This window comes from Stenella coeruleoalba (genome assembly GCF_951394435.1).
Source record: "Stenella coeruleoalba genome assembly, contig: scaffold_145, whole genome shotgun sequence".
NCBI lineage: Eukaryota > Metazoa > Chordata > Mammalia > Artiodactyla > Delphinidae > Stenella > Stenella coeruleoalba.
In genome coordinates, this window is record NW_027646291.1 from 512,830 (window position 1) to 526,332 (window position 13,503).

The 13,503-nt window shown below is 43.7% G+C and overlaps 1 long non-coding RNA gene across 1 annotated transcript in view; it reads right to left on the reverse strand.

Moving 5' to 3' along the window:
- Nucleotides 1-224: 224 nt before the first annotated feature.
- Nucleotides 225-13,503, reverse strand: part of LOC307181203 — a 30,077-nt gene continuing 16,798 nt past the window's right edge. The window contains exon 3 of the long non-coding RNA XR_013826101.1: nucleotides 225-294. This is a non-coding gene — a long non-coding RNA (uncharacterized lncRNA). The remainder of the gene's footprint in view (nucleotides 295-13,503) is intronic.

Here is a 13,503-nt window from a genome sequence, read left to right on the forward strand (position 1 = left end):
AGTGTATGGTGTTTCCTGAAACATCGAAAAAACAAAGCAACAGAGCCGAGGGCACTTCCACTTATGGTCCTATAGCTTAGGGAAATTAAAATCAAAAAGACACAGCCACCCCAATGTTTGGGACGCCTCTGTTTACAAGAACCTCGTTTACCGTACAAGTTCAATATCACAGAAAGTGAAAAATGGATAAAGAACTTGTGGTACTTACGTACAATGCAGTATCACTCAGCAATGAAATCTATGTCATCAGGCCCATAGCAGCATAATGAGTGGATTCAGGTACGATGATTCTAACTGAAATAAGTCACACAGAAAAAGAAACATCATAAGATATCACTAATACACAGAATGTAAACTTAGCTACAGAGGAACTGAATTCCAAAACAGAACAGGGTCTCAAGTTTAGAAAAGCAACTTATGCTTGCTTAAGGGGAAAGGTGAGTAGGGGTGCTGCATAAAACCAGAGATTGAAATGAGCACAGATAAAGTTCCTTAAGCCAAATATGGAATAGACAAGAGCTACTCCTTGCTCAACGAAATGGACTCAAAACCCCATATTAAACGCCTAAGAATGTACCTGACTAGTAAGTATCTTAAAACCTATGGATTGCTATGTCTCCAAAAGAGAATCAAGCCTGTGTACAGGGGCGTAAACGCAGCAGTGATAGGATTGGAGAGGTTCGGTGAGCAAATGAAGACCCTTTGAAGTCATATTGCATGGTACACATTCCACGGGTCTCAACTCTGCAGTTTTAAGGTATTCTTCCTTCAGCTAAAACATGCATGTGGAACCAAGAGTATGATCAACCGTGTGAACGGGAGACGTGTTCAAATATGTCTCAATTCTTCTCCCCTGGTACTCGGGTGCAACATTCCAGACGCTTTACTAACACTCTCCCCACTTGGAGAGTCAGCGCCTTTAACCTCCTGTTTTGCCCAGTTTACAATTCATGCGGAAGATGAACAGGAATAGGGAGAACCAATGAGAGACTAGCTGGAGGTGTCTGGACGCGCAAATTTAACTCTCATTTCCCACCAGGAAGAGGAAATAACCAAAGGCTCAGTGTGCCATGCAGGAACCAGATTAGGGCCTGAAGCCATCCTGTGGTGTTGCGGCCTGCTCAAAAGAAATCGAGTTGAAGAAAGGAGCTCAGGGGCACTGTAATTCACAAACCTGCAGAGTTATAAATGACAGCTATCGTCCAAAAATAGACTGAAGTAAGGCTGCCAAGAGGACTTGAAAGCGGGGCAGAATTGCAGGAAACCGATTTCAGGAGGTAGACTGGAATTGCATTGAAAGCATAGGAAAAGAGGCAGAACGTCCACAATGATGCACTTGGCCAAAAAGGGCTTATGCGTTTTTTCCTGAATATATTCAGGAAAAAACGCATAAGCCCTTTTTGGCCAACCAAGCAAGCTTGCAAAGGAAATCTGCACTACAATGAAGTCTCACTTCCCCCCGGTCAAAAGGGCCATCTGAAAAAAGTGTAAAATCCAGAAAGGCAGGACAGGCCATGGAGAACTGGGAGCCTTGTTATGCTGATGGGCGGGATGTAAATTGCCAACAGACACTCGGGAGAAGTGTATGGTGTTTCCTGAAACATCGAAAAAACAAAGCAACAGAGCCTAGGGCACTTCCACTTATGGTCCTATAGCTTAGGGAAATTAAAATCAAAAAGACACAGCCACCCCAAAGTTTGGGACGCCTCTGTTTACAAGAACCTCGTTTACCGTACAAGTTCAATATCACAGAAAGTGAAAAATGGATAAAGAACTTGTGGTACTTACGTACAATGCAGTATCACTCAGCAATGAAATCTATGTCATCAGGCCCGTAGCAGCATAATGAGTGGATTCAGGTACGATGATTCTAACTGAAATAAGTCACACAGAAAAAGAAACATCATAAGATATCACTAATACACAGAATGTAAACTTGGCTACACAGGAACAGAATTCCAAAACAGAACAGGGTCTCAAATTTAGAAAAGCAACTTATGCTTGCTTAAGGGGAAAGGTGAGTTGGGGTGCTGCATAAAACCAGAGATTGAAATGAGCACAGATAAAGTTCCTTAAGCCAAATATGGAATAGACAAGAGCTACTCCTTGCTCAACGAAATGGACTCAACACCGCATATTAAACGCCTAAGAATGTACCTGACTAGTAAGTATCTTAAAACCTATGGATTGCTATGTCTCCAAAAGAGAATCAAGCATGTGTACAGGGGCATAAACGCAGCAGTGATAGGATTGGAGAGGTTCGGTGAGCAAATGAAGACCCTTTGAAGTCATATTGCATGGTACCCATTCCACGGGTTTCAACTACCCAGATTTAAGGTATTCTTCCTTCAGCTAAAACATGCATGTGGAACCTAGAGTATGATCAACCGTGTGATCGGGAGACGTGTTCAAATATGTCTCAGTTTTCGTATCCTGGTACTCGGGTGCAACATTCCAGACGCTTTACTAACACTCTCCCGACTTGGAGAGTCAGCGCCTTTAACCTCCTGTTTGGCCCAGTTTGCAATTTCTGCGGAAGATGAACAGGAATAGCGAGAACCAATGAGAGACTAGCTGGAGGTGTCTGGACGGGCAAATTTAACTCTCATTTCCCACCAGGAAGAGGAAATAACCAAAGGCTCAGCGTGCCGTGCGGGAACCAGATTAGGGCCTGAAGCCATCCTGCGGTGTTGCGGCCTGCTCAAAAGAAAGCGAGTTGAAGAAAGGAGCTCAGGGGCACTGTAAATCACAAACCTGCAGAGTTATAAATGACAGCTATCGTCCAAAAATAGACTGAAGTAAGGCTGCCAAGAGGACTTGAAAGCGGGGCAGAATTGCAGGAAACCGATTTCAGGAGGTAGACTGGAATTGCATTGAAAGCATAGGAAAAGAGGCAGAACGTCCACAATGATGCACTTGGCCAAAAAGGGCGTATGCGTTTTTTCCTGAATATATTCAGGAAAAAACGCATACGCCCTTTTGGCCAACCAAGCAAGCTTGCAAAGGAAATCTGCACTACAATGAAGTCTCACTTCCCCCCGTTCAAAAGGGCCATCTGAAAAAAGTGTAAAATCCAGAAAGGCAGGACAGGCCACGGAGACCTGGGAGCCTTGTTATGCTGATGGGCGGGATGTAAATTGCAAACAGACACTCGGGAGAAGTGTATGGTGTTTCCTGAAACATCTAAAAAACAAAGCAACAGAGCCTTGGGCACTGCCACTTATGGTCCTATAGCTTAGGGAAATTAAAATCAAAATGACACAGCCACCCCAAAGTTTGGGACGCCTCTGTTTACAAGAACCTCGTTTACCGTACAAGTTCAATATCACAGAAAGTGAAAAATGGATAAAGAACTTGTGGTACTTACGTACAATGCAGTATCACTCAGCAATGAAATCTATGTCATCAGGCCCGTAGCAGCATAATGAGTGGATTCAGGTACGATGATTCTAACTGAAATAAGTCACACAGAAAAAGAAACATCATAAGATATCACTAATACACGGAATGTAAACTTGGCTACACAGGAACTGCATTCCAAAACAGAACAGGGTCTCAAATTTAGAAAACCAACTTATGCTTGCTTAAGGGGAAAGGTGAGTTGGGGTGCTGCATAAAACCAGAGATTGAAATGAGCACAGATAAAGTTCCTTAAGCCAAATACGGAATAGACAAGAGCTACTCCTTGCTCAACGAAATGGACTCAACACCGCATATTAAACGCCTAAGAATGTACCTGACTAGTAAGTATCTTAAAACCTATGGATTGCTATGTCTCCAAAAGAGAATCAAGCGTGTGTACAGGGGCATAAACGCAGCAGTGATAGGATTGGAGAGGTTCGGTGAGCAAATGAAGACCCTTTGAAGTCATATTGCATGGTACCCATTCCACGGGTCTCAACTCTCCAGGTTTAAGGTATTCTTCCTTCAGCTAAAACATGCATGTGGAACCCAGAGTATGATCAACCATGTGAACGGGAGACGTGTTCAATTATGTCTCAGTTTTCCTCCCCTGGTACTCAGGTGCAACATTCCAGACGCTTTACTAACACTCTCCCGACTTGGAGAGTCAGTCCCTTTAACCTCCTGTTTGGCCCAGTTTGCAATTCCTGCGGAATATGAACAGGAATAGCGAGAACCAATGAGAGACTAGCTGGAGGTGTCTGGACGGGCAAATTTAACTCTCATTTCCCACCAGGAAGAGGAAATAACCAAAGGCTCAGCGTGCCGTACCGGAACAGATTAGGGCCTGAAGCCATCCTGCGGTGTTGCGGCCAGCTCAAAAGAAACCGAGTTGAAGAAAGGAGCTCAGGGGCACTGTAATTCACAAACCTGCAGAGTTATAAATGACAGCTATCGTCCAAAAATAGACTGAAGTAAGGCTGCCAAGAGGACTTGAAAGTGGGGCAGAATTGCAGGAAACCGATTTCAGGAGGTAGACTGGAATTGCATTGAAAGCATAGGAAAAGAGGCAGAACGTCCACAATGATGCACTTGGCCAAAAAGGGCGTATGCGTTTTTTCCTGAATATATTCAGGAAAAAACGCATATGCCCTTTTTGGCCAACCAAGCAAGCTTGCAAAGGAAATCTGCACTACAATGAAGTCTCACTTCCCCCCGGTCAAAAGGGCCATCTGAAAAAAGTGTAAAATCCAGAAAGGCAGGACAGGCCATGGAGAACTGGGAGCCTTGTTATGCTGATGGGCGGGATGTAAATTGCCAACAACCACTCGGGAGAAGTGTATGGTGTTTCCTGAAACATCTAAAAAACAAAGCAACAGAACCTAGGGCACTTCCACTTATGGTCCTATAGCTTAGGGAAATTAAAATCAAAAAGACACAGCCACCCCAAAGTTTGGAACGGCTCTGTTGACAAGAACCTCGTTTACAGTACAAGTTCAACATCGCAGAAAGTGAAAAATGGATAAAGAAGTTGTGGTATTTACTTACAAAGCAATATCACTCAGCAATGAAATCTGTGTCATCAGGCCCTTAGCAGCACAATGAGTGGATTCAGGTATGATGATTCTAACTGAAATAAGTCACACAGAAAAAGAAACATCATGAGATATCAGTAATACACGGAATGTAAACTTGGCTACATAGGAACTGAATTACAGAACAGAACAGGGTCTCAAATTTAGAAAACCAACTTATGCTTGCTTAAGGGTAAAGGTGAGTTGGGGTGCTGCATAAAACCAGAGATTGAAATGAGCACAGATAAAGTTCCTTAAGTTAAATATGGAATAGACAAGAGCTACTCCTTGCTCAACGAAATGGACTCAACACCGCATATTAAACGCCTAAGAATGTACCTGACTAGTAAGTATCTTAAAACCTATGGATTGCTATGTCTCCGAAAGAGAATCAAGCATGTGTACAGGGGCATAAACGCAGCAGTGATAGGATTGGAGAGGTTCGGTGAGCAAATGAAGACCCTTTGAAATCATATTGCATGGTACCCATTACACGGGTCTCAACTCTCCAGGTTTAAGGTATTCTTCCTTCAGCTAAAACATGCATGTGGAACCCAAGTATGATCAACCATGTGATCGGGAGACGTGTTCAAATATGTCTCAGTTTTCCTCCCCTGGTACTCGGGTGCAACATTCCAGACGCTTTACTAACACTCTCCCCACTTGAAGAGTCAGCGCCTTTAACCTCCTGTTTGGCCCAGTTTGCAATTTCTGCGGAAGATGAACAGGAATAGCGAGAACCAATGAGAGGCTAGCTGGAGGTGTCTGGACGGGCAAATTTAACTCTCATTTCCCACCAGGAAGAGGAAATAACCAAAGGCTCAGCGTGCCGTACCGGAACCAGATTAGGGCCTGAAGCCATCCTGCGGTGTTGCGGCCAGCTCAAAAGAAACCGAGTTGAAGAAAGGAGCTCAGGGGCACTGTAATTCACAAACCTGCAGAGTTATAAATGACAGCTATCGTCCAAAAATAGACTGAAGTAAGGTTGCCAAGAGGACTTGAAAGCGGGGCAGAATTGCAGGAAACCGATTTCAGGAGGTAGACTGGAATTGCATTGAAAGCATAGGAAAAGAGGCAGAACGTCCACAATGATGCACTTGGCCGAAAAGGGCATATGCGTTTTTTCCTGAATATATTCAGGAAAAAACGCATACGCCCTTTTTGGCCAACCAAGCAAGCTTTCAAAGGAAATCTGCACTACAATGAAGTCTCACTTCCCCCCGGTCAAAAGGGCCATCTGAAAAAAGTGTAAAATCCAGAATGGCAGGACAGGCCATTGAGAACTGGGAGCATTGTTATGCTGATGGGCGGGATGTAAATTGCCAACAACCACTCGGGAGAAGTGTATGGTGTTTCCTGAAACATCTAAAAAACAAAGCAACAGAGCCTAGGGCACTGCCACTTATGGTCCTATAGCTTAGGGAAATTAAAATCAAAAAGACACAGCCACCCCAAAGTTTGGGGCGCCTCCGTTTACAAGAACCTCGTTTACCGTACAAGTTCAATATCACAGAAAGTGAAAAATGGATAAAGAACTTGTGGTACTTACGTACAATGCAGTATCACTCAGCAATGAAATCTATGTCATCAGGCCCGTAGCAGCATAATGAGTGGATTCAGGTACGATGATTCTAACTGAAATAAGTCACACAGAAAAAGAAACATCATAAGATATCACTAATACACGGAATGTAAACTTGGCTACACAGGAACTGCATTCCAAAACAGAACAGGGTCTCAAATTTAGGAAAACAACTTATGCTTGCTTAAGGGGAAAGGTGAGTTGTGGTGCTGCATAAAACCAGAGATTGAAATGAGCACAGATAAAGTTCCTTAAGCCAAATATGGAATAGACAAGAGCTACTCCTTGCTCAACGAAATGGACTCAACACCCCATATTAAACGCCTAAGAATGTACCTGACTAGTAAGTATCTTAAAACCTATGGATTGCTATGTCTCCAAAAGAGAATCAAGCGTGTGTACAGGGGCATAAACGCAGCAGTGATAGGATTGGAGAGGTTCGGTGAGCAAATGAAGACCCTTTGAAGTCATATTGCATGGTACCCATTCCACGGGTCTCAACTCTCCAGGTTTAAGGTATTCTTCCTTCAGCTAAAACATGCATGTGGAACCCAGAGTATGATCAACCATGTGAACGGGAGACGTGTTCAATTATGTCTCAGTTTTCCTCCCCTGGTACTCGGGTGCAACATTCCAGATGCTTTACTAACACTCTCCCGACTTGGAGAGTCAGTCCCTTTAACCTCCTGTTTGGCCCAGTTTGCAATTTCTGCGGAGGATGAACAGGAATAGCGAGAACCAATGAGAGACTAGCTGGAGGTGTCTGGACGGGCAAATTTAACTCTCATTTCCCAACAGGAAGAGGAAATAACCAAAGGCTCAGCGTGCCGTACCGGAACCAGATTAGGGCCTGAAGCCATCCTGCGGTGTTGCGGCCAGCTCAAAAGAAAGCGAGTTGAAGAAAGGAGCTCAGGGGCACTGTAATTCACAAACCTGCAGAGTTATAAATGACAGCTATCGTCCAAAAATAGACTGAAGTAAAGCTGCCAAGAGGACTTGAAAGCGGGGCAGAATTGCAGGAAACCGATTTCAGGAGGTAGACTGGAATTGCATTGAAAGCATAGGAAAAGAGGCAGAACGTCCACAATGATGCACTTGGCCAAAAAGGGCGTATGCGTTTTTTCCTGAATATATTCAGGAAAAAACGCATACGCCCTTTTTGGCCAACCAAGCAAGCTTGCAAAGGAAATCTGCACTACAATGAAGTCTCACTTCCCCCCGGTCAAAAGGGCCATCTGAAAAAAGTGTAAAATCCAGAAAGGCAGGACAGGCCATGGAGAAGTGGGAGCCTTGTTATGCTGATGTGCGGGATGTAAATTGCCAACAGACACTCGGGAGAAGTGTATGGTGTTTCCTGAAACATCTAAAAAACAAAGCAACAGAGGCTAGGGCACTTCCACTTATGGTCCTATAGCTTAGGGAAATTAAAATCAAAAAGACACAGCCACCCCAAAGTTTGGGACGCCTCTGTTTACAAGAACCTCGTTTACAGTACAAGTTCAACATCGCAGAAAGTGAAAAATGGATAAAGAAGTTGTGGTATTTACTTACAAAGCAATATCACTCAGCAATGAAATCTATGTCATCAGGCCCTTAGCATCACAATGAGTGGATTCAGGTATGATGATTCTAACTGAAATAAGTCACACAGAAAAAGAAACATCATAAGATATCAGTAATACACGGAATGTAAACTTGGCTACACAGGAACTGAATTACAGAACAGAACAGGGTCTCAAATTTAGAAAACTAACTTATGCTTGCTTAAGGGTAAAGGTGAGTTGGGGTGCTGCATAAAACCAGAGATTGAAATGAGCACAGATAAAGTTCCTTAAGTCAAATATGGAATAGACAAGAGCTACTCCTTGCTCAACGAAATGGACTCAACACCGCATATTAAACGCCTAAGAATGTACCTGACTAGTAAGTATCTTAAAACCTATGGATTGCTATGTCTCCGAAAGAGAATCAAGCATGTGTACAGGGGAATAAACGCAGCAGTGATAGGATTGGAGAGGTTCGGTGAGCAAATGAAGACCCTTTGAAGTCATATTGCCTGGTACCCATTACACGGGTCTCAACTCTCCAGGTTTAAGGTATTCTTCCTTCAGCTAAAACATGCATGTGGAACCCAAGTATGATCAACCATGTGAACGGGAGATGTGTTCAAATATGTCTCAGTTTTCCTCCCCTGGTACTCGGGTGCAACATTCCAGACGCTTTACTAACACTCTCCCCACTTGGAGAGTCAGTCCCTTTAACCTCCTGTTTGGCCCAGTTTGCAATTTCTGCGGAAGATGAACAGGAATAGCGAGAACCAATGAGAGGCTAGCTGGAGGTGTCTGGACGGGCAAATTTAACTCTCATTTCCCACCAGGAAGAGGAAATAACCAAAGGCTCAGCGTGCCGTACCGGAACCAGATTAGGGCCTGAAGCCATCCTGCGGTGTTGCGGCCAGCTCAAAAGAAAGCGAGTTGAAGAAAGGAGCTCAGGGGCACTGTAATTGACAAACCTGCAGAGTTATAAATGACAGCTATCGTCCAAAAATAGACTGAAGTAAGGCTGCCAAGAGGACTTGAAAGCGGGGCAGAATTGCAGGAAACCGATTTCAGGAGGTAGACTGGAATTGCATTGAAAGCATAGGAAAAGAGGCAGAACGTCCACAATGATGCACTTGGCCAAAAAGGGCGTATGCGTTTTTTCCTGAATATATTCAGGAAAAAACGCATACGCCCTTTTTGGCCAACCAAGCAAGCTTGCAAAGGAAATCTGCACTACAATGAAGTCTCACTTCCCCCCGGTCAAAAGGGCCATCTGAAAAAAGTGTAAAATCCAGAAAGGCAGGGCAGGCCATGGAGAACTGGGAGCCTTGTTATGCTGATGGGCGGGATGTAAATTGCCAACAACCACTCGGGAGAAGTGTATGGTGTTTCCTGAAACATCTAAAAAACAAAGCAACAGAACCTAGGGCACTTCCACTTATGGTCCTATAGCTTAGGGAAATTAAAATCAAAAAGACACAGCCACCCCAAAGTTTGGAATGGCTCTGTTTACAAGAACCTCGTTTACAGTACAAGTTCAACATCACAGAAAGTGAAAAATGGATAAAGAAGTTGTGGTATTTACTTACAAAGCAATATCACTCAGCAATGAAATCTGTGTCATCAGGCCCTTAGCAGCACAATGAGTGGATTCAGGTATGATGATTCTAACTGAAGTAAGTCACACAGAAAAAGAAACATCATAAGATATCAGTAATACACGGAATGTAAACTTGGCTACACAGGAACTGAATTACAGAACAGAACAGGGTCTCAAATTTAGAAAACCAACTTATGCTTGCTTAAGGGTAAAGGTGAGTTGGGGTGCTGCATAAAACCAGAGATTGAAATGAGCACAGATAAAGTTCCTTAAGTCAAATATGGAATAGACAAGAGCTACTCCTTGCTCAACGAAATGGACTCAACACCGCATATTAAACGCCTAAGAATGTACCTGACTAGTAAGTATCTTAAAACCTATGGATTGCTATGTCTCTGAAAGAGAATCAAGCATGTGTACAGGGGCATAAACGCAGCAGTGATAGGATTGGAGAGGTTCGGTGAGCAAATGAAGACCCTTTGAAGTCATATTGCATGGTACCCATTACACGGGTCTTAACTCTCCAGGTTTAAGGTATTCTTCCTTCAGCTAAAACATGCATGTGGAACCCAAGTATGATCAACCATGTGAACGGCAGACGTGTTCAAATATGTCTCAGTTTTCCTCCCCTGGTACTCGGGTGCAACATTCCAGACGCTTTACTAACACTCTCCCCACTTGGAGAGTCAGCGCCTTTAACCTCCTGTTTGGCCCAGTTTGCAATTTCTGCGGAAGATGAACAGGAATAGCGAGAACCAATGAGAGGCTAGCTGGAGGTGTCTGGACGGGCAAATTTAACTCTCATTTCCCACCAGGAAGAGGAAATAACCAAAGGCTCAGCGTGCCGTACCGGAACCAGATTAGGGCCTGAAGCCATCCTGCGGTGTTGCGGCCAGCTCAAAAGAAAGCGAGTTGAAGAAAGGAGCTCAGGGGCACTGTAATTCACAAACCTGCAGAGTTATAAATGACAGCTATCGTCCAAAAATATACTGAAGTAAGGCTGCCAAGAGGACTTGAAAGCGGGGCAGAATTGCAGGAAACCGATTTCAGGAGGTAGACTGGAATTGCATTGAAAGCATAGGAAAAGAGGCAGAACGTCCACAATGATGCACTTGGCCAAAAAGGGCGTATGCGTTTTTTCCTGAATATATTCAGGAAAAAACGCATACGCCCTTTTTGGCCAACCAAGCAAGCTTGCAAAGGAAATCTGCACTACAATGAAGTCTCACTTCCCCCCGGTCAAAAGGGCCATCTGAAAAAAGTGTAAAATCCAGAAAGGCAGGACAGGCCATGGAGAACTGGGAGCCTTGTTATGCTGATGGGCGGGATGTAAATTGCCAACAACCACTCGGGAGAAGTGTATGGTGTTTCCTGAAACATCTAAAAAACAAAGCAACAGAACCTAGGGCACTTCCACTTATGGTCCTATAGCTTAGGGAAATTAAAATCAAAAAGACACAGCCACCCCAAAGTTTGGAATGGCTCTGTTTACAAGAACCTCGTTTACAGTACAAGTTCAACATCGCAGAAAGTGAAAAATGGATAAAGAAGTTGTGGTATTTACTTACAAAGCAATATCACTCAGCAATGAAATCTGTGTCATCAGGCCCTTAGCAGCACAATGAGTGGATTCAGGTATGATGATTCTAACTGAAGTAAGTCACACAGAAAAAGAAACATCATAAGATATCAGTAATACACGGAATGGAAACTTGGCTACACAGGAACTGAATTACAGAACAGAACAGGGTCTCAAATTTAGAAAACCAACTTATGCTTGCTTAAGGGTAAAGGTGAGTTGGGGTGCTGCATAAAACCAGAGATTGAAATGAGCACAGATAAAGTTCCTTAAGCCAAATATGGAATAGACAAGAGCTACTCCTTGCTCAACGAAATGGACTCAACACCGCATATTAAACGCCTAAGAATGTACCTGACTAGTAAGTATCTTAAAACCTATGGATTGCTATGTCTCTGAAAGAGAATCAAGCATGTGTACAGGGGCATAAACGCAGCAGTGATAGGATTGGAGAGGTTCGGTGAGCAAATGAAGACCCTTTGAAGTCATATTGCATGGTACCCATTACACGGGTCTTAACTCTCCAGGTTTAAGGTATTCTTCCTTCAGCTAAAACATGCATGTGGAACCCAAGTATGATCAACCATATGAACGGGAGACGTGTTCAAATATGTCTCAGTTTTCCTCCCCTGGTACTCGGGTGCAACATTCCAGACGCTTTACTAACACTCTCCCCACTTGGAGAGTCAGCGCCTTTAACCTCCTGTTTGGCTCAGTTTGCAATTTCTGCGGAAGATGAACAGGAATAGCGAGAACCAATGAGAGGCTAGCTGGAGGTGTCTGGACGGGCAAATTTAACTCTCATTTCCCAACAGGAAGAGGAATTAACCAAAGGCTCAGCGTGCCGTGCCGGAACCAGATTAGGGCCTGAAGCCATCCTGCGGTGTTGCGGCCAGGTCACAAGAAAGCGAGTTGAAGAAAGGAGCTCAGGGGCACTGTAATTCACAAACCTGCAGAGTTATAAATGACAGCTATCGTCCAAAAATAGACTGAAGTAAGGCTGCCAAGAGGACTTGAAAGCGGGGCAGAATTGCAGGAAACCGATTTCAGGAGGTAGACTGGAATTGCATTGAAAGCATAGGAAAAGAGGCAGAACGTCCACAATGATGCACTTGGCCAAAAAGGGCGTATGCGTTTTTTCCTGAATATATTCAGGAAAAAACGCATACGCCCTTTTTGGCCAACCAAGCAAGCTTGCAAAGGAAATCTGCACTACAATGAAGTCTCACTTCCCCCCAGTCAAAAGGGCCATCTGAAAAAAGTGTAAAATCCAGAAAGGCAGGACCGGCCATGGAGAACTGGGAGCCTTGTTATGCTGATGGGCAGGATGTAAATTGCCAACAGACACTCGGGAGAAGTGTATGGTGTTTCCTGAAACATCGAAAAAACAAAGCAACAGAGCCTAGGGCACTTCCACTTATGGTCCTATAGCTTAGGGAAATTAAAATCAAAAAGACACAGCCACCCCAAAGTTTGGGACGCCTCTGTTTACAAGAACCTCGTTTACCGTACAAGTTCAATATCACAGAAAGTGAAAAATGGATAAAGAACTTGTGGTACTTACGTACAATGCAGTATCACTCAGCAATGAAATCTATGTCATCAGGCCCGTAGCAGCATAATGAGTGGATTCAGGTACGATGATTCTAACTGAAATAAGTCACACAGAAAAAGAAACATCATAAGATATCACTAATACACAGAATGTAAACTTGGCTACACAGGAACAGAATTCCAAAACAGAACAGGGTCTCAAATTTAGAAAAGCAACTTATGCTTGCTTAAGGGGAAAGGTGAGTTGGGGTGCTGCATAAAACCAGAGATTGAAATGAGCACAGATAAAGTTCCTTAAGCCAAATATGGAATAGACAAGAGCTACTCCTTGCTCAACGAAATGGACTCAACACCGCATATTAAACGCCTAAGAATGTACCTGACTAGTAAGTATCTTAAAACCTATGGATTGCTATGTCTCCAAAAGAGAATCAAGCATGTGTACAGGGGCATAAACGCAGCAGTGATAGGATTGGAGAGGTTCGGTGAGCAAATGAAGACCCTTTGAAGTCATATTGCATGGTACCCATTCCACGGGTTTCAACTACCCAGATTTAAGGTATTCTTCCTTCAGCTAAAACATGCATGTGGAACCTAGAGTATGATCAACCGTGTGATCGGGAGACGTGTTCAAATATGTCTCAGTTTTCGTATCCTGGTACTCGGGTGCA